Source organism: Canis aureus, chromosome 23 (assembly GCF_053574225.1).
Source record: "Canis aureus isolate CA01 chromosome 23, VMU_Caureus_v.1.0, whole genome shotgun sequence".
Lineage (NCBI taxonomy): Eukaryota > Metazoa > Chordata > Mammalia > Carnivora > Canidae > Canis > Canis aureus.
This window is the reverse complement of record NC_135633.1, coordinates 7,222,917-7,241,536: the sequence shown is the minus strand read 5'-3', so window position 1 is coordinate 7,241,536 and position 18,620 is coordinate 7,222,917. Positions and strand designations below refer to the sequence as shown.

General features: G+C 37.8%; 1 protein-coding gene and 1 long non-coding RNA gene across 10 annotated transcripts in view; one reads left to right on the top strand and one right to left on the bottom strand.

Annotated features, from left to right (window-relative positions):
* Window positions 1–1,601: 1,601 nt before the first annotated feature.
* LOC144295244 (uncharacterized) overlaps window positions 1,602–18,620 on the bottom strand; it is an 80,314-nt gene continuing 63,295 nt past the window's right edge. Inside the window, exons 3-4 of the long non-coding RNA XR_013362585.1 lie at window positions 2,376–2,451; window positions 1,602–1,697 (exon numbers count right to left, since the gene is read on the bottom strand). This is a non-coding gene — a long non-coding RNA (uncharacterized LOC144295244). The remainder of the gene's footprint in view (window positions 1,698–2,375; window positions 2,452–18,620) is intronic.
* The window catches only part of LOC144295242 (uncharacterized), a 30,650-nt gene continuing 18,223 nt past the window's right edge, over window positions 6,194–18,620 (top strand). For 7 of the 9 annotated variants that reach the window (XR_013362583.1, XR_013362584.1, XM_077867650.1 and 4 more), the window contains exons 1-2: window positions 6,194–6,213; window positions 13,711–13,746. The gene's annotated coding sequence lies outside the window, so the exon portion shown is untranslated. Of the gene's footprint in view, window positions 6,214–13,710; window positions 13,747–14,151; window positions 14,272–18,620 lie in introns of those variants that run through there. The other 2 variants (XR_013362581.1, XR_013362582.1) reach the window with 2 other exon arrangements.

Genomic DNA, 18,620 nt, shown 5'->3' with positions numbered 1-18,620 from the left:
CTTGGTGGCTCAGTGGTTGAGTGTCTGCTTTTGGCTCAGGGCATGATCCCGGGGTCCCAGTGTCGAGTCCCACATAGGGCTCCCTGCAGGGAGCCTGCTTCTCCCTCTGCCTGTGTCTCTGCTTCTCTCTGTGTTTCTCTCATGAATAAAAAAATAAAATCTTAAAAAAAAGAGAAATAACAAGTGTTAGGATATGGAGAAAAGGAACCCCTTGTACAGTGTTGGTGGGAATGTAAGTTGGTGTGGCCACTATGGAAAACACTGTGGAGGCTTCTCAAAAAATTAAAAATAGAACTACCATGTGATCTAGCAATTCCACTTCTGGTACCTATCCAACTTAAATGAAAACCATAATTCAAAAGCATATATACATATACTTTTTAAAAAAGATTTATTTATTTTAGAGAGAGTGGGAGGAAGGGCAGAGGAAGAGAGAGAATCTTAAGACTCGACGCTGAGCACAGGGCTTGATCTCACAGCCCTGAGATCATGATTTGAGCTGAAACCAAGAGTCAGATGTTTAACTGACTGAGCCACCCAGGTGCCTGAAAAAAGTATATGTACTTCTCTGTTCATTGCAGCTTTATTTACAATAGCCAAGTTATAAAAACAACCTAAGCGTCCATCAATAGATGATTGGATAAAGAAAATGTGATATATATGTAATGGAGTTCTACTTAGCCATAAAAAAGAATGAAATCTTGCCATCTGTAACAACATGGATGGACCTTTAGGGTATTGTGCTAAGTGAAATAAGTCAAAGACAAATACCCCATGATTTATCTTATAAGTGGATCTAAACACAAAACGAAACTCAAGCTCCTACAGAGAACAAACTAGTGGTTTTCAGAGGAGAAGGGCACTTAGGGGTAAAACGAGTCAGGAGGATCAAGAAGTACAAACTTGCAGTTACCCAAAGTCATGGGAATGTAGTGTGCAGCATGGGGAATATAGACAATAATATTGTATTAACATTTTATGATGATAGATGGTAACTGGACTTATGGTTGTCATCAGTTTGCAACGAATACAAATGTTGAATCACTATGTTGCATACATGAAACAACAGAATGTCAATTGCATTTTTAATAATGGAAAAAAAGATGAGATCAGTGAAAAGCAAAATATATATCAATATTATCACCAAATTGGTTAACCGTTAGCTAGATCTACACTGAAAGTCCACAATATATTTTTATCCAGACCTCATTTGAATCCAATTTTATATTTAGGAAAGTTATCATTTATATCTAAAAACCTCAATCAAATATTTGTTCACCAGAGAGACTTCCATAATTGCAGGAGACAGTTCTCTTTCCAACAAATACAAGCATTTTGACTTTAAGCAAATCACTTAACCTGGCTAAATTTACTCACTTTTGGTAGCTAATTCCATAAGATTACTGTATAGATTTTCTGAGATTAACACAAGTAAAGCATTTAACCCTGATTTATAGTAAAAGTGCATCAATTCATAACCAGTATTACTGCATCTAATGGAGAATTAATTGGTAACTAATAATATTCTCTCCTCTGTGCTCCCGTTGTGCAGTCTCTTTTACATTTAACACAAATAATTATACTTGATCATTTTCTATATTTACCTTTCCCACTATATTTAGCTCCTCAAAGGCAAGGCAGAGACTCATTTTTAATTTCTCTGATTCTAGCAATGGGCAGTCAGTATTTCTTCATTACTAAAGGAATAAAATAAGTAATCAACCAATTACTCCATCTATGTACCCATCAGATGGCTATAGTAGGTGGAAAATCATGCATTATTTGGCTTTACTTTGCATATTAATAAAAACATGAATATATTAATATTTTTGAGGTATTAAGTGAAAACTTATTTGATGAAAACAAGTTTTGCAAATATAGTCTTATGCTGAGACTAAACACTCTTGTACATTGAGCTAAATTTTATTTTACAGTATGTGTATATATTTGTATAGTTTTAAATAAACCTATAAAGTACATATATGACTATATATAATGTATGCAAATATATATTTGTTTTGTACACACAACCCTAAATATGCAACATAATATATAAATACAAAAACAAAGCTTTACATATTCAAAAGCATATTAAAATATTTTAATAATATATAAAAACTGTAAATACATAAATATTTAATATATAAATATAAATACATATGTATTTAGGAAAAAAATATATATATACATATGTATTTAGGAAAATATATATATAATTTTTTTAGTATTTATTTCCTGCTTCCAGGAGACGATTTGAAGCATTTAACAATAAAATATAGATACTGATTGGTGCTATTAAAAAGAATTAGGTAGTGATGAGGTCAGAATTCTTGTATCAGAAATACAGATTAAGATGAGTTTTATTAAACATTTACCTTTGGGCCACTTGAAGGTAACGTGCAACGCCCATTTTGCTCATCTTCTCTCACCTTGACTTCCTTGAAGTTTGCCCTGAAAAACACGTTGTGGCACAAGAGAATCATTTGAGGTAGAATGTCCATCTCAGGTGCTGTTCTGGGAGTGCTGACTGAATAGATATATCTTGTTTGAATTAGCCTGCAGGCAGTCTGATTTCATTGAATCTAGTCTGGCCACCATAATTGTCTCAGAATTCATGTTTTAATGTCTCTTTTTCTTGAATGAGGTATCCCTAATGGCTATCATTAAGTTCATTTTGTAATTCCTTTTTTCCTCTAACTTATCAGTCAGGCAACATTGGTATACCTAGGTAGTGAAGATCTGGGGTTGAGTTGCTTTAAACATTGCAATCTCTGGCCCCACTGAAGGAACCTTGGGGCTCTTAACCACTACCCTAAGTTATTCTGTGTTTAAGAGACTATATACGGAGCAGTAAGAAGTTGTTCTTTATTGTTTTAAATACATGGAGGGCTTATGGTTAAGAGGGGGAAGTCACATGTAAAACTGTATTTGTGTAGATAGAACAGTGTTTTTTTGCTTAGATTATGTGTTTACTTGAAGTGACTTGAGTGCCTCCTATTTTCCATGAACAAGCCCTCCTTTCCCTATGCATCTGGTGGTGTGTAATAGACTTAATCCTCTTTGTATTAAAACTCAAATATTCTCTATTCTTTATTTATTTTTTTAAAATTTTTTTTCTATTCTTTTTTTAAAAAAAGATTTAATTAATTTATTCATGAGAGACAGAGAGAGAGAGAAAGAGAGGCAGAGACACAGGCAGAGGGAGAAGCAGGCTCTCTGCAGGAGCCTAATGTGGGACTTGATCCCAGACCCCAGGATCACACCCTGAGTCAAAGACAGGTGCTTAATTGCTGAGACACCCAGGGAGTCCCTATTCTCTATTCTTTTTTATTTTATCCAAATGATCCAACTCCTGCTGCATCCCATTCTAGTAACTTATCTCCTATTTCCCCAGGGTTGAATCCGGTAACACCCTCTGGAGGGGATGATCACTGTTCAAGGCAAAGCTAGGCTGAGTCTCCTCCCCATTCTAAATGTTGGTTGGGCACCTAACCCTTGCTTGTTCCACTTCAGTCATGGGAGCCAACCATCTGCCTAATCCTTTCGAGGCAGTTCCACACAGAAGGCATATTGAACCTCCATGGCTGTGGAATAATTATCCTCAATTCCTCTGAAATCCATTCTAATGATCCTATGTCGTCCTGGTAGGCTTGCAGAAAAGCGCTCATGGAGCACTTTCTACACAAAACAGCTCTCCCTTCTATCCCCACTCAGAATCAGATATATGTCTCTTGTGCCCTCAAATCCCTTAGAGTTCCTGTCATTTTGGTCTTAAGTGATTTGGGTGCATAATCCTCTCCTCTTAGTGGAGAGTTCTTTATGACAGAAAACATATCTTAGCTGTATTTATATTCTCAACAGTCAGCAGCGTTGGTCCTCAGCAGATGTGGTCATTCTGAGTCGACATTGAATGGATACATGCATGCATGAACTGACTTCTTAGCCTTTTCTTTACAAATAGCTTTTTTTTTTTTTTTTTTTTAATGACGGATTTTGGAGCATCTGGCTGGCTTAGTCAGTTAAATGTCTGACTTGATTTTGGCTGAGGTCATGATCCTCAGGATTGTGAGATTGAGCCCCATGCTGGGCATGAAGCCAGTTTAAGATTCTCTCTCTCCCTTCCTCTGCACCCTTCTCCTCTAAAAAAAAAAAAAAAAAAAAAAAAGGATAGATTTTTGCCTCTTCCAAATCATAACTTACTTAGAAATGAGAGGTTCCAAATGAGTTGTTACTTTTTTTTCCCTTGGCATGAAAATCTCAGCTCTTCATGTAAAGTGAAAACCCCAATAGGATTGACAACTTATTCTTGCTAAATGCGCACACTCGTCTAGGATTGTTAGCCTTCTCATTTGTTCATTCTGGTGAGTGAGGTTAGGAGGAGCAAGCAGTATGTTAAGGCATGAAGAAGCAGCACTGAATTGTAGAGTAATAACCATAAATTACTGCAACTCCGGGATTTGGAAATTAATGGGGGGGAGGGGTTAAACACGAATTACATCCATTAGTGCCACAGAGGCTTTTTATTGCCATTTTCTACCCTTTTCCTAGAATGCCTATCATTCAGGGGCATCATAATTAGATCCCACTGAAAATGAGGAGAATAAAAAAAAGGACTTTCAGAAACTGGAATAGCATCCTCTACATACAACTGTTTATATTATTTTCCTATGGACACTGCTTTTTTTGTATTATCTACATAATTTTTTACTATGACATCAGATTTTGTTGCATTTGGGCTCCTACATAAGCCAAAAGGGATGGCGAAGCAATCTATCGTTCTTAACATTTCAGGCCAATAATATATTTACTGAATAAAATCCAAAAACTTGGAACAAAGATGTGCTTTGTTCTTCACAAATTGAAATGGAGTGTAAGTGGTTTCTGCAGAAATCAAGGTAAAGCCCAGAGGAGAAGCCTCTAATAGTCACAGTGTCTCTGGAGTCTGATTTTAACGTCTTTTGTCTGTACCATGGAGCCACTGTCTTACCCAGGAGCTAGGAAAATGACTACTTCCATCCTTGGTGCATACTCAGCACCTTTTTTGTCCTATCTTCATTGTTTGCTCCGAGTCTTTTTAAATTTAGGAACATGTCTATCCTGCCCACTAATTTGTTAGCTCCTTGGAGGGCAGAGGGCAAGCCTATTTCACATGTATGCACATTTTTGAGGCTTTGGTTTATTAGTCGTGTAAGAAATTCATCATGTTCTAATTAAAAATGTACAATGTGCGACAAATGCTTAATTATGGTACATTTATACCTATTCAGGTCTTTAAACATGAAGTTCAACATAACAAATCTGCACTTCTTTGTCTTGAGCTCTGTATTAATTTTCTTTTGCTGCCTGGCAAATTACCACTAGCTTAGTGGCTTAAAACAACACAAAATTATTATCTCACAGTTTCTGTGGCTCAAGAATCTGGCACAGTGTCACTTTTTACTGGGTATTTCATGAGGACATCCTCTTTAGCAATGAATCCAGTTTTCAATACCCCTCTTGCACTAACCTGAGCTCCTGAACATATTAAACCTAGGAATTTATTCTGCTCGTTGCTTCTTGGTCAGAAACACAAACCAAATTTCAACCCAATTAATAATTGAAAAAATAGCTAAGTGAATGATAATTTCCATTTTTTGAGTCATTACTCTTTTTCAGATCCTTTGCTGAGCATTTTATATATATTATACCTTTTCTCAAAATAAGGAAACTGAAGGGTTTTCATCATTTGCTTAAGTCCCACAGCCAGAAATAATTAGAGTCTGAATTGAAATCTGAGGGCCTCAGAAACCAAACTTCTGCTCTAATGATATTTTTAATCTCTTCTTAGGATTTTTCCATTTTACTAACTATCAAGAAACCTATTCTATCCTATATCATTCCTCAGACTCCCAGATATGCAATCAGATTAACTTCTGGATAACTTGATAAATTAAAGTTGGCTGCTTTGATTTAAACATATTTATGCATAAAATATAATGATAAACTTAAATGCTCTTAACCAGTATTTGATGCATCAATTATTAGTTATTTGGCAAGTTAAAAGTATTTAAGCTTATCATTTATATTTTTACGCATGGATATATTTAAAAACTCAGAACCTAAAGTTAACTTTGAATTTAGCATTGTCATTGAAAATATGTAATATTCATTTATATATATATGAAGTAATAAAGATGATTATTACATCATTATTGTCATCATGGTCACCAGAAGGTAAGCTCTACTCTCTGTTTGATATGGTGCTAGTTTTTACATAGATTTTCCATAGATTACTTAAGTCATTTAAGTGTCATAAAGATTTTCAAAATAAATATTAGTGTGGCTCATTTTATTGATGAGGAAACTAAGACTCAGAAAGGTTAAAGAACTTGCTGAAAGTCCTGTCATTAGCAAATATTAAAGCTGGAATTCGAACTTCCTACTTCTTTCAAATATTTTTTGCCATCTTCATAAAATTAACATACATTTGTGATCTGGACCAGGACCATTACCCTTCTTTAGTATTTTTACCAGGGCTTAGCATGGTGTTCTCTAAATCTTTGGTAAGCAAGAAATACCTGTTCAAAAGCTTAGAGGCTGAAACTTCATAGAAATTCATCTTGAAGAGAAAAAAAAAAAAAAACAACTCAGAGAAAACTACAGAATATTCATATCACTTATTTCCATAAAGTATGTTTTGAAAAAAGTTGGAGAATGCATCCCAGCAAAGTTTATAACAGTATGTTGGCAATACCAACTCTGGCTGTTGTCTTAGAGGAGAAATGCTGAAAAACTTGCATCCAGAAAACTAAAATTGTTGACGTACTTTGACAATTGTCTTCAATCAAGGAATGGCTTTCATTAATAAAATCATAAAGCATAAGCACCTTTCTACAATACTATGCTAATGGAAAGAACAGGAAGAACAGGAAGGAATGATCACCCCAAACTGGAAAACTTTGACATAAGTACACTAGGAAAACTCAGCCAGCAACAGGACATACTTCACCTAGTTGCTCTAATGTTTTGTAAGGAATTGACTTGGAAGTCCTCCTGCTTAGCTAAGTAGGCATATTTGGGTGCAGTGAGCTGTTTCAAGCAAGCCATTTCAATTATGCAAGAGTATAAACTACTTTAGAATTACATTGTAAACAGCATTTTCAATCTTGTATTGCAATTATACACTGAATGCAGAATCAAATCAGAATATAGAAATCCCAAAGACTGCTGGCAGAAATAAAAAAAAGGGACCTGATTCTCTAAACAAGGGCACAATTTCCCAGCAGCTGGCTTGGCTTCCCCAGAAGCCACTCAGTTAAGTTCTTGCTGCACAGGCAAGTTCCACAGAACAACCCATTCATGAAAAAACCCTGGCACTGAATATGTCCATTAGTTATAACTTTTTTCCCCATTCTTAGAATTAACTCTTAACACAGAGTAGCAGAGCATAAGAAGGAATAGTGGTGATGTGACCAAAAGGGCATTTGCATCTATCATTCTGGGTGCAAGTCAGGGGTCTGGCACCTAAAGGAGCTTTGAGGAGCACAGCCGGGAGATGTGGGGGGCTGTCATCAACATCGAGACCAAGGGGGATGGGATTGTCATGTGGATGAGGGAGGCAGAGAACCAGGTGGCCATGCTGCACATTGGGTGGGTCTGCAAGGAGTGCCTGGGCCTCTCCACAAAGATCATCATTGGGTGCCAAGCCCATGCAGACACTGCCACCAAGAGCAATTTGGCCAAGAATAAGATTGCAGTGTGATGAGACCTTGGCACCACCCTCCATTCAGCTGCCCCTGAGCCTCTCCCTGCTGTGTGTGTAAGGGGGTGCCCGAGTGAGTATGATCATTTTTTTTCCAATCATCATCCACTTTATTCAGACACCTGAGCGAACTGCCCTCCCCATGAGGCTAGCAACAGTCTCCTCTGCATTTCATTCTTCACAGGAAAAACTCCCATCATTCTCCAGGTCCATGCACAAAGGAAACATTTAGGACTTTTTCCATTTGGTGCAGAGACGTTGGCTCAGCCAATCAGCACTGCTTCATCCACAACGTGCCGGTTTCCTACCCCTACCCCTACCCCTACCCCCTCTCCCCTTAAGGCTGCAAAGGTTACAGCAGTAACTTTTAAAATCTACTCACTGTAGGAGAAACACGGTGAGACACTCATTAATTTATATCTAAAAATAAAAAATAAATAATGAGGTTCTTAAACAGGATGCCTGTCTCTAACTAAGTCAGAAGAGGACTAGACCAGCCTGGGCGTACAATGAGAGGTTAGGAGGTACTGAGAAATGGGTAGAGTCTCTCCTCCCTTGAAATTTCTTGCAGGTTCAAGTTATTCAGTAGATCAAGGCCCCAGCTGGGACACACCTTAGGTGCAAGGCGTGAGCAGTGACCAGCAGACCAGGACACTGTGACACACCTGATTTCTTTTTCTACTACAATTTTTATTTTTTTACTTGGAGAAAAGTGTGTTATGCAGTATTTGAAATTTCTCCTTTTCTTTTTTTAAATTTTTTAAACTTTGAATTCAATTTGCCAACAACCAGTGCTCATCTCATCATGTGACCTCCCTAATGCCTGTCACTCAATTACCCCATCCCTTGACCCTCCTCCCCTTCTGCAACCCTTTGTCTGTCTTCCAGAGTTAGGAGTTTCTCATGATTTGTCTTCCTTTCTAATTTTTCCCCTCTCAGTTCCCCTCCTATTCCATATAGTCCCTTTCGCTATTCCTTATATTCCCCATATGAGTGAAACTATATGATGATTGTCTTTCTCTGACTAACTTATTTCACTCAGCCTAAGACCCTCCAGTTCCTTCCACATTAATGTAAATGGTAGGTATTCATCCTTTCTGATGGCTGAGTAATATTCCATTGTATGTATAGATGACATCTTCAACCATTCATCTGTTGAAGGACATCGTGGCTTTTTCTAGTCTTTCTTGGATACTAGCCCTTTATCTGATGTGTCATTTGCAAATATCTTCTCCCATCTGTAGGTTGTCTTTTAGTTTTGTTGACTATTTCTTTTGCTGCGCAGAAGCTTTTTAATCTTGATTAAGTCCCAATAGTTCATTTTTGCTTTTGTTTCCCTTGCCTTTAGAGATGTATCTTGCAAGAAGTTGCTGTGGCCAAGTTCAGAAAGGGTGTTGCCTGTGTTCTCCTTTAGGATTTTGATGGATTCTTGTCTCACATTTAGATCTTTCATCCATTTTGAGTTTATTTTTGTGTCTGGTGTAAGAGAATGGTCTAGTTTCATTCTTCTGCACGTGGCTGTCCAATTTTCCCAGCACCATTGATTGAAGAGACTGTCCTTTTTCCAGTGGATAGTCTTTCCTGCTTTGTTGAATATTAGTTGACTATAGAGTTGAGGGTCCATTTCTGGGTTCTCTATTCTGTTCTATTGATCTATGTGTCTGTCTTTGTGCCAGTACCACACTGTCTTGACCGCAGTTTTGTAGCACAACCTGAAATCTGGCATTGTGATTCCCCCAGCTCTGGTTTTCTTTTTCAATATTCCCCTGGCTATTCGGGGTCTTTTCTGATTCCATACGAATCTTAGGATTATTTGTTCCAACCATGTGAAGAAGGTTCGTGGTATTTTGATAGGGATTGCATTGAACATGTACATTACCCTGGGTAACATAGGCATTTTCACAATATTTATTCTTCCAATCCATGAGCATGGAATGTTTTTCCATCTCTTTGTGTCTTCTTCTATTTCTTTCATAAGTGTTCTGTAGTTTTTAGGGTATAGGTCCTTTACCTCTTTGGTTAGGTTTATTCCTAAGTATCTTATGCTTTTGGGTACAATTGTAAATGGGATTGACTCCTTAATTTCTCTTTCTTCAGTCTTAATTGTTAGTGTATAGAAATGCCACTGATTTCTATGCATTGATTTTTGTCTCCTGCCACATTGCTGAATTGCTGTATGAGTTCTAGCAATCTTGAGGTGGAATCTTTTGGATTTTCTATGTATAGTATCATGTCATCTGTGAAGAGGGAGAGTGTGACTTCTTTGCCAATTTGAATGCCTTTTAATTCTTTCTGTTGCCTGATTGCTGAGGCCAGGACTTCTAGTACTATGTTGATCAGCAGTGGTGCGAGTAGGCATCCCTGTCATGTTCCTGACCTTAGGGGAAAAGCTCTCCGTTTTTCCCCATTGAGAGTGATATTTGCTGTGGACAAATGTCTGTGTGACTTTTCATAGATGGTTCTTATGATATTGAGAAATGTTCCCTCTATCCCCACATTTTGGAAAGTTTTAATCAGGAATGAATGCTATATTTTGTCAAATGCTTTCTCTGCATTTATTGAGAGTATCATATGGTTCTTGTCTTTTTTTTTTTATTGACGTGATCTCTCATGTTGATTGTTTTATGAATGTTGAACCACCTTTTGCATCCCAGGGATAAGTTCCACTTGGTTATGGTGAATAATCCTCTTAATGTACTGTTGGATCCTATTGGCTAGTATCTTGGTCAGAATTTTTGCATCCGTGTTCATCAGAGATATTTGTCTATAACTCTCCTTTTTGGTGAGGTCTTTGTCTGGTTTTTGGATCAGAGTAATGCTAGCCTCATAGAATGAGTTTGGAAGTATTCCTTGTCTATCTTATTAATTTTTTCAAAGAAACAGCTCCTGGTTCCAATGACCTGTTCTACTGTTCTCTGATTTCTATTTCATTAAGTTCTGTTCTAATTTTTATTATTTCTCTTCTTCTGCTTGGTTTAGACTTTATTTGCTGTTCTTTTTACAGTTCCTTTAGGTGTAAGTTTGCCTTGTGTATTTGAGATTTTTCCAATTTTCTGAGGGAGGCTTGTATTGAGATGTATTTCCCTCTTAGGACTGCCTTTGCTGTATCCCAAAGACTGAACAGTTGTGCTTTCATTTTCATTAGTTTCCATGAATCTTTTTAATTATTCTCTAATTTTCTGGTTGGCCCATTCATCTTTTAGTAGGATGCTCTTTAACCTCCATGTGTTTGAATTCCTTCCAAATTTCTTCTTGTAATTGAGTTCTAGTTTCAAAGCATTATGGTCTGAAAATATGTAGGGAATAACCCCAATCTTTTGGTACCAGTTGAGACCTGATTTGTGACCCAATATGTGGTCTATTCTGGAGAAAGAAAGTTCCATGTGCCCTGGAGGAGAATGTGCATTCACTTGCATTAGGATGAAATGTTCTGTATATATCTGTGAAATCCATTTGGTACAGTGTGCCATTCAAGGCCTTTGTTTCTTTGGTGGTCTTCTGCTTAGAATATCTGTCCTTTGCTGAGAATGCCATGTCGAAGTCTCCTACTATTAATGTATTATTACCTATGTATCTTTTTACTTTGGTTATTAATTGGTTGATATAATTGGCCATTTCCACATTAGGGGCATTAATATTCATAATTGTTAGGTCTTCTTGTTGGGTAGACACTTTAAGTATGATATAGTGTCCCTCTTCATCTCTTACTACAGTCTTTGGTTTAAAATCTAACTTATATGATATGAGGATTGCTACTTCAGCTTTCTTTTGAGGATATTTGCATGGTAAATGGTTCTCCATCCCCTCATTTTCAGTCTGAAGGTGTTCTTAGTCTCAAATGAGTCTCTTGTAGCCAGAATACAGATGGGTCTTGCTTTTTGTCCAATCTGATACCTGGTGTCTTTTGACTGGATCATTTGCCCCATTCATGTTCAGAGTAACTATTGAAGGATATGAATTTAGACTCATAATATTACCTCTCCAGTCCCTGTTTCAGCAGATTGTTTCTTTGGGTTCCCTCTTCACTTACAGTGTCCTCCTTAATATTTCTTGTAGAGCTGGTTTGATGGTTACATATTCTTTCAGTTTCTGTCTATCCTGGAAGCTCTTTGTCTCTCCTTCTATTCTGAATGATGATGTTGTTGTTGTTGTTGTTTTGCCTTTATTTCCTTTATTATTATTTTTCCACAAATTAAGTCAGAGGCTAAAAACATAGGACCCAGAGACCTCCTCACATGGTCCAGGCAAGAGTCAAGGGTAGATGTCAACAGATGTCCCCATGTATCACTGTGAGCCTGGCCCTCTGCCAGGCACTGGTGGAGCTCCCTTTAGGTGCCATTGCCCCTGAAGAAGAGTGCTGTGTGGCCACAGAGGGCAGCAGCCACTGCTGCCTGAGATAGAAACATTTAAACATTTAAGGGTGCAAAGGAGTTTGCCAGTGAGGTCAGGGTGGCCAAAACCTGGCCTCAGCTGCTGCTGCTTGCATGTATTCTGGGTGGTTCCTGAGTTCAGAGGTAGTAGCCACATGGCTCTGAGCCCTGAGGGCCTAAGGCCCAGTGATGTATTTTTTAATGTAATAAACTTTTATTAAGCAAAAAAATGTGGGCTCAGCCCCTGCCTCTATACAATAGGGATAATATTACTACCTATTTCTGAGGATTATATTAAGTAAGAAAAGTTATAAAATATGAAAAGATCTTATCTCAGTGCTTGAAAGCATAATTCCTCAACAAATATTAATTGCTCCTAGAACTGACTTCCAGAATAGTGGTATGAGAAGTTTCATTGAGCTCCTGAGAGAAACAATGAAAAATATTTTTATTAAGATCACTTTGTAAATCCATTTTAAAAGTTGAAATGAAAACACTAATTCAAAAATATATATGCACCCATGTTTGTTGCAGCACTATTTACAATAGCCAAAGTACGGAAACCATTAATAGATGAATGGATAAAGAAAATGTGGTACATATATAAATGGAATATTACCCACCCATAAAAAGAATGAGATCTGCCATTTGTGACAACATGGATGGACCTTGAGGGCATTATGCTAAGTGAAATAGTCCGAGAAAGACAAATACCCTATAATCTGACTTATATGTGGAATTAACAACAAAACAAGGCACACCTGGATGGCTTAGCAGTTGAGCATCTGCCTTTGACTCAGGGCATGATCCCAGAGTTCTGGGATCAAGTCCCACATTGAGCTCCCCACAGGTTACCTGCTTCTCCTTCAGTCTATGTCTCTGCCCCTCTCTCTTTGTGTCTCTCATGAATAAATAAAGTATTAAAAAAATAAAACAAAACAAAACAAAAAACAAACTCATAGAAACAGAAAATAGATTGGCGTCACCAGAGGCAGGGAGCAAAGGGTAGGCAAATGAATGAAGGGAGTCAAGAGCTACCAACTTTCAATTTATAAAATAAATAAGTAATGGAGATATAACATACAGTGTGATGACTATAGTTAATAATGTTGTATTGCATATTTGAAACTTGCTAAGAGAGTAGATCTTAAAAGTCTTCACTTTAAACATATCTCTTATAGTTTCTTTGGACCCGTAGAAAAGAGGTATAATGCCTCAACCCCTCAGATTTATCCTATCTACTTGTGGATAACAGTATGAGTCTCAGAGTTTCATGGGTTCAAATAATATCTCCACCACTTACCACTTTGATTCTAGAAAACAACTGGAGATCTAGGGCCCATCTCTTTGTTATTCTGAGGGAGTGGAAGGTTCGACATTAATGGCTACTACCTTAGCAGCAACACGGGGTTGTACCATGGCTGAGCTTGCAGTCAGAAGAGGACCAAGGGGACGAATTTATTTATGTAGCTTATTCACAGAAGTGTCCAACAAACAATGGACAACAAGCACTCCTAGGAGCATTGTGTAGCAGAGAGAACAATAGTAATGGTAGTAACGGCTAAGGACTAAGAACTGCCTCCTCTTCTGTTTTTCCAGAATAGTAAGCTCCAGGATTCTTATGAAAACACAAAGGTAACGAGAACCCTAAAATTATCTTTATTGAATAAAGAAATATGATGTTTCTATGTCTGGAGTTCACCAAACAAAATCCTACCTTATAATTAGCGATCTTCACATGTGGCTTCCTTCTGTGTCCTATTGCTTGTGCTGAAGATCTCTAGTATCTGGTCTTAACCAGGGAGTGTATCAGATTCCCCCTCTGTTGCAATGCCCACATAAGAACATGAGGTTGCGAGGCACAGATAATTCTTTTCCGTTCTTATGCTCCTTTCTTTCCTCCCTCTCCATTTCCTACCCACTAAATCTCTATTCACCTTTCTTTTCTAGAATTATGGTATTTATTTTAATAATTACAAACATCCTAAAACTTTCAGGTCCTACAGTATGAATAAAACTCAGACATTCTCTCCCTATTTCAGAAAAATTCAGATGAGGGGCTACACCACAAGATATGGGATCTCACTGCCCAAGCAAGGGGTTGCCAAAGTGACCAGACTACACAATCCAGAACTGCAAAGGATTTAGCTTCCCATTAGGGTAAACATTATTTTTCAAAGGTTTTCTAATTAGATAAAATTTTGGAAATATTGGTCTATGTACAATTCTCTATTTGTAAAAAAGCAAAAAAGAAAAAAAAATCTCTATTTGTGTATATATATATATATATATATATATATATATATACCAACAGAAAACACTTTTCTAATAAACACATATGCACACATTTCACAGGTACACACCTGAGTGGATTATTGAGGCAATTATCAGATTAATGGAAAATCTTCTGCAAATCTAATATTTCATGGGAAATTGTTCCTATGGACTTGTGGAAAGGAAATTCATATGAACCATGCATTTTAAAGTCACTTAGTAACCTCAATTTTTAGAATGAGGCATAGAAAAAGGCAGAGATTTTTCTTAAAGCCACATAAAAATTAAAGGCAAAAAAGAGTTTTTTCCCAGTGATCCTTCTGACAATAAATTACATGTGGATTGGCAGGGGATAAGGACAGATAATCTTAACTGAGATAGGCAGCATATCCCGTACAGGTGCTTATAGTATATGTATAGCATTTCAGTATTAAAGACAAAACAAAACACTACCTTGCCCCGGTATGAGTGTTTGTAATAATTACAGTATAATATTCTCCAGAAGCTCCCTGATGCAGAGAATACAGATGTAGCAATGATTATAGTGTTTCCATTTATTGGAAGGCTGAGGCATAAACATAAAAAAGTCTGGAAATTGATAGCTTTGGAGAGAAAGTGGTTCAGATATTCAAGTATGAAGTCTAAGCAGGTAGGGATGAAAACCTGACCAGGTGGGAGTTTGTAAGCTGAGAAAAGATGGAATGATTAACCATTAGAGGAGAAGGAAATGGAGGACTGCATATAGTGGAAGAATAAGTCCGTTGAAGAGACGGACTATCTCTTCCTACAAGAATAGGATGTTGTAGTTAAAGTCAGACATATAAAATTGTAAGATTTTGTAGGTGGAAGGTGGCCCAAGGATGAAATATTTTAGGATGTGTCTGGTTGAATGGGATGGAGTCAATGGTCAGTAGAGTGAGTTAGAGAAGAAACACTGAGTTGGGTGTTAAATAGGTTATCCACCTAGAATTTTAAAGGGTCTAAAGAAGATAGAAATACTTGAGGAAAAAAATAAGGCAGCAAAGTGTATCAACAGAAGACAGCAATAAGGAGGGTAAAGAGTAGTAGAATATAGCAGCATACGCCTTGAAGGAAGAGGGAATTTTATAAAAAGACAGAAGGAACATTGTTCTGGAAGCCATTCTTGAAGCAGAAGGCATGTGGACTGAGGGAGGATAAGCATTTCTCCCAAAATGGGGTCAAAGGGAAATAAGACTTGAAGAGAGGGTGTCAGATTTGGTTACAGTAAAAGGAAACAAGTATCTTATATCAAAAGATTAAAATAAAGGTATTTGTACTGTAGAGGGTTCCAGAAGACATAGTAGAAATGGATGGGGAAAAGAGAAGGAGTGGGGGGAGGTTAGTCAAAGGGAGGAAGTACCTAAAGGCATTGTGAAGAGAGTTTATAGGAATAATAGGAATATAAATAATGAATAGAAGGTAGTGATGCATTTTAAGTATAGATTCTTCAGTTAATCCCCTTGGTTTGCATCCTAATTCCACTGAGTCACTAGCAGTGTGTCCCTGGTCAAATTGCTAAACTCTCTAAGCCTGCTTCCTTATCTATCAAATGGGGAAAAAAATGGAATGAGATGATGAAGACACATTTTTAATCTAATGCCTTCAACATAGTAAGTGCTCAATTAAATTATGAATGTAGGTATAACTTCAGGAGACTAAGGTTGTCAGATGTGTGAAATATAGCAGAATTAGGTAGCCAAAAAGCTCATGCTTTCAAATGGATCTGTTTTAGAATCGCATTGAGGCAAGCTGTGACCCACTGAAGATGGAAGAAGCCAGATGAAATTTTGCTCGGTGGTATAGGCACTTTGCTTATTACATGAACAGTGTAGTTGTAATTTCAGTGCAGGATTCAATGTACCATATTAGACAGTCTATAGAGAGGTATAGGTGTGAAGAGGAGTGCTATGCCAACAGCTCACTACTGAAACTGAATAAGAATTATGAAGGTGGAGTAGGAAAAAAGAGGGAACAGCATCTGCAAAGTCATTCATTTAGTCATGAAGGGCACAGGGCATTGTGCTGAGAACAGCAAGAAAATCAGGGGGGTGAACCCTGGGAGATGGTGGAAAAGGAGTAGGAAATGAAACTGAGAAGTGGGCTGATTCTAAAAAGCAAGTAATGAGGAGCCAAAGAATGGTTGAATGAATAGTGTTAGATCAGTAAGAGAAATAAGCCAGGTAGGAAAGTCTTCCTATACTAGGTTCTCCACGGGAAGGATGTTCCTGGAGAAAGAAACAAGGAATTCTTGGCAAACAAAAGCAATGGACACAGTAGATACAATCCACTTTGTGAAGGTTATACCCATAAGCACTGAAAGAAGGCTCTCTCTAGAGAGAAACATAACCTTCACATCAGGGCATAAATTCCATCAGCGTGTCATTCCTCATTCTTTTTTTTTTTTAAGATATTATTTATTTATTCATGAGAGACACACACACACACACAGAGAGAGAGAGAGAGAGAGAGAGAGGCAGAGGGAGAAGCAGGGTCCATGCAGGGAGCCCGACATGGGACTCAACCCCAGGACCCCAGGATCACACCCTGGGCTGAAGGCGGCGCTAAACCGCTGAGCCACCCGGGCTGCCCCTCATTCCTCATTCTGATTCTTCTTTAATTGTCCACTATTCGCTAAATTAACTCACACTAAAGTTTCAATGACATATTAAAAGTTTACCAGGCCCAATCCCTCATTTCAAGATAAGGGGACTGAACGTTGGGAAAGGTCAAGTCCCTGGACCAAGGATGCAATGCTGGTTAGCGCCAGAGTTACAACTTGAATTGCTGCCTTCTGGAGGCTAGTGCAGGGAGCTTTCCACAAGACCACCCTGACCTCAGGACAGCCCTTTCCTCCTGAGGTCTGTGATGTGGTCTATAGGTGTATAAGAGCTAGGATGAAGAAAAGGAATACAGGAGAGCAACTGAAAAGCCACAAGGAGGAGTATACAAACGGCAGAGTGGGGAAGAGTATTGAATTATATTTTTTGAATTATATTTATTGTCATTAATACAGCATGCTTGTATGTGCTGTGACAATGACTCCTTGGTAAAGTTATCTTAGTCTTTTCAGTTCAAATAGTCATATAACTGAGATTCTTATGACAATTTCCATTTCTTTAAAAAAATATATTTTTTTAAGATTTTATTTATTTATTCATGAGAGACACATAGAGAGGCAGAGATCCAGGCAGAAGGAGAAGCAGGCTCCTCGCAGGGAGCCTGATGTAGGACTTGATCCCAGGATCCTGGGATCACACCCTGGGCCAAAGGCAGATGCTCAACCGCTGAGCCACCCAGGAGCCCCTAAAAAAATATTTTCTTAGGAAAACATTTAACATGGGTCAGTAAATTCTCCTACAAGAAATTATAAAGAAGTGTGACCTTAAGGAGTTAAAAATGTAGAGATGATGTATAATTTTAAAGATCCAGGATCTACAAAAGCATCATAAAGAGGTGGAAAAAACTCAAAGAACTTGATCCAAGGGATTAACTCCTCCATAGAGGAATGAATTAATTAGGAAGCAGCTGGTCTGCTAGGAAGTACAGAAAGGAATAATTGGAGTGGTGAGTGTTGGTTGGACCTATCTTCCGCCATCTAATGTGAAACAGCGTCCGGATACAGCTCCTGATATTCTAGTCCCTGTGGCAAAATGATCTCTAGTGTGGAGGTAGTTTCATGAAGACATCATAGAGCGTGTCTGGTGATACCTGAACTCAAAATCGTACAATTTATTCTCTGACCTGGCCATTTTCCATACTCAGCAAGCAGACTTAGTGAGTAATTTTGCTTCCCATGAAGATTTTCTTAGTGGGAGAATGAACTGGTCATATTGAGGCAAATGTGCTCAGGTTTATGACAGTTAAATTTCTCATTGTAGATCACTATGATAGCCTTTGCTTTTTACATCATTCATCTGGAGCTTGATTTGTGGGAATTCATTCCAAAAAGACAGATATGTTCTCAATATGCTAACAAAATTGTGTCTGTGAGCTGGCGAGGCTGAAGGCCAGCCTGTGGACCATGGTGAATTCTCCAAATCAAGGACATCTTGTGAACCCCTTGACAGCCAGTAAGCTGTCTCCTTGAGGTCCTTGATATGTCTGTGTCCTTAGCTTCAAACCTTTACTGTCTCCTACCCAGAAGCATGATTAACGCAATCAAAGATTTTTTTCACCTTCTCAAGCAAAGATAAAATTTCCTTAGTAGGGTTCTT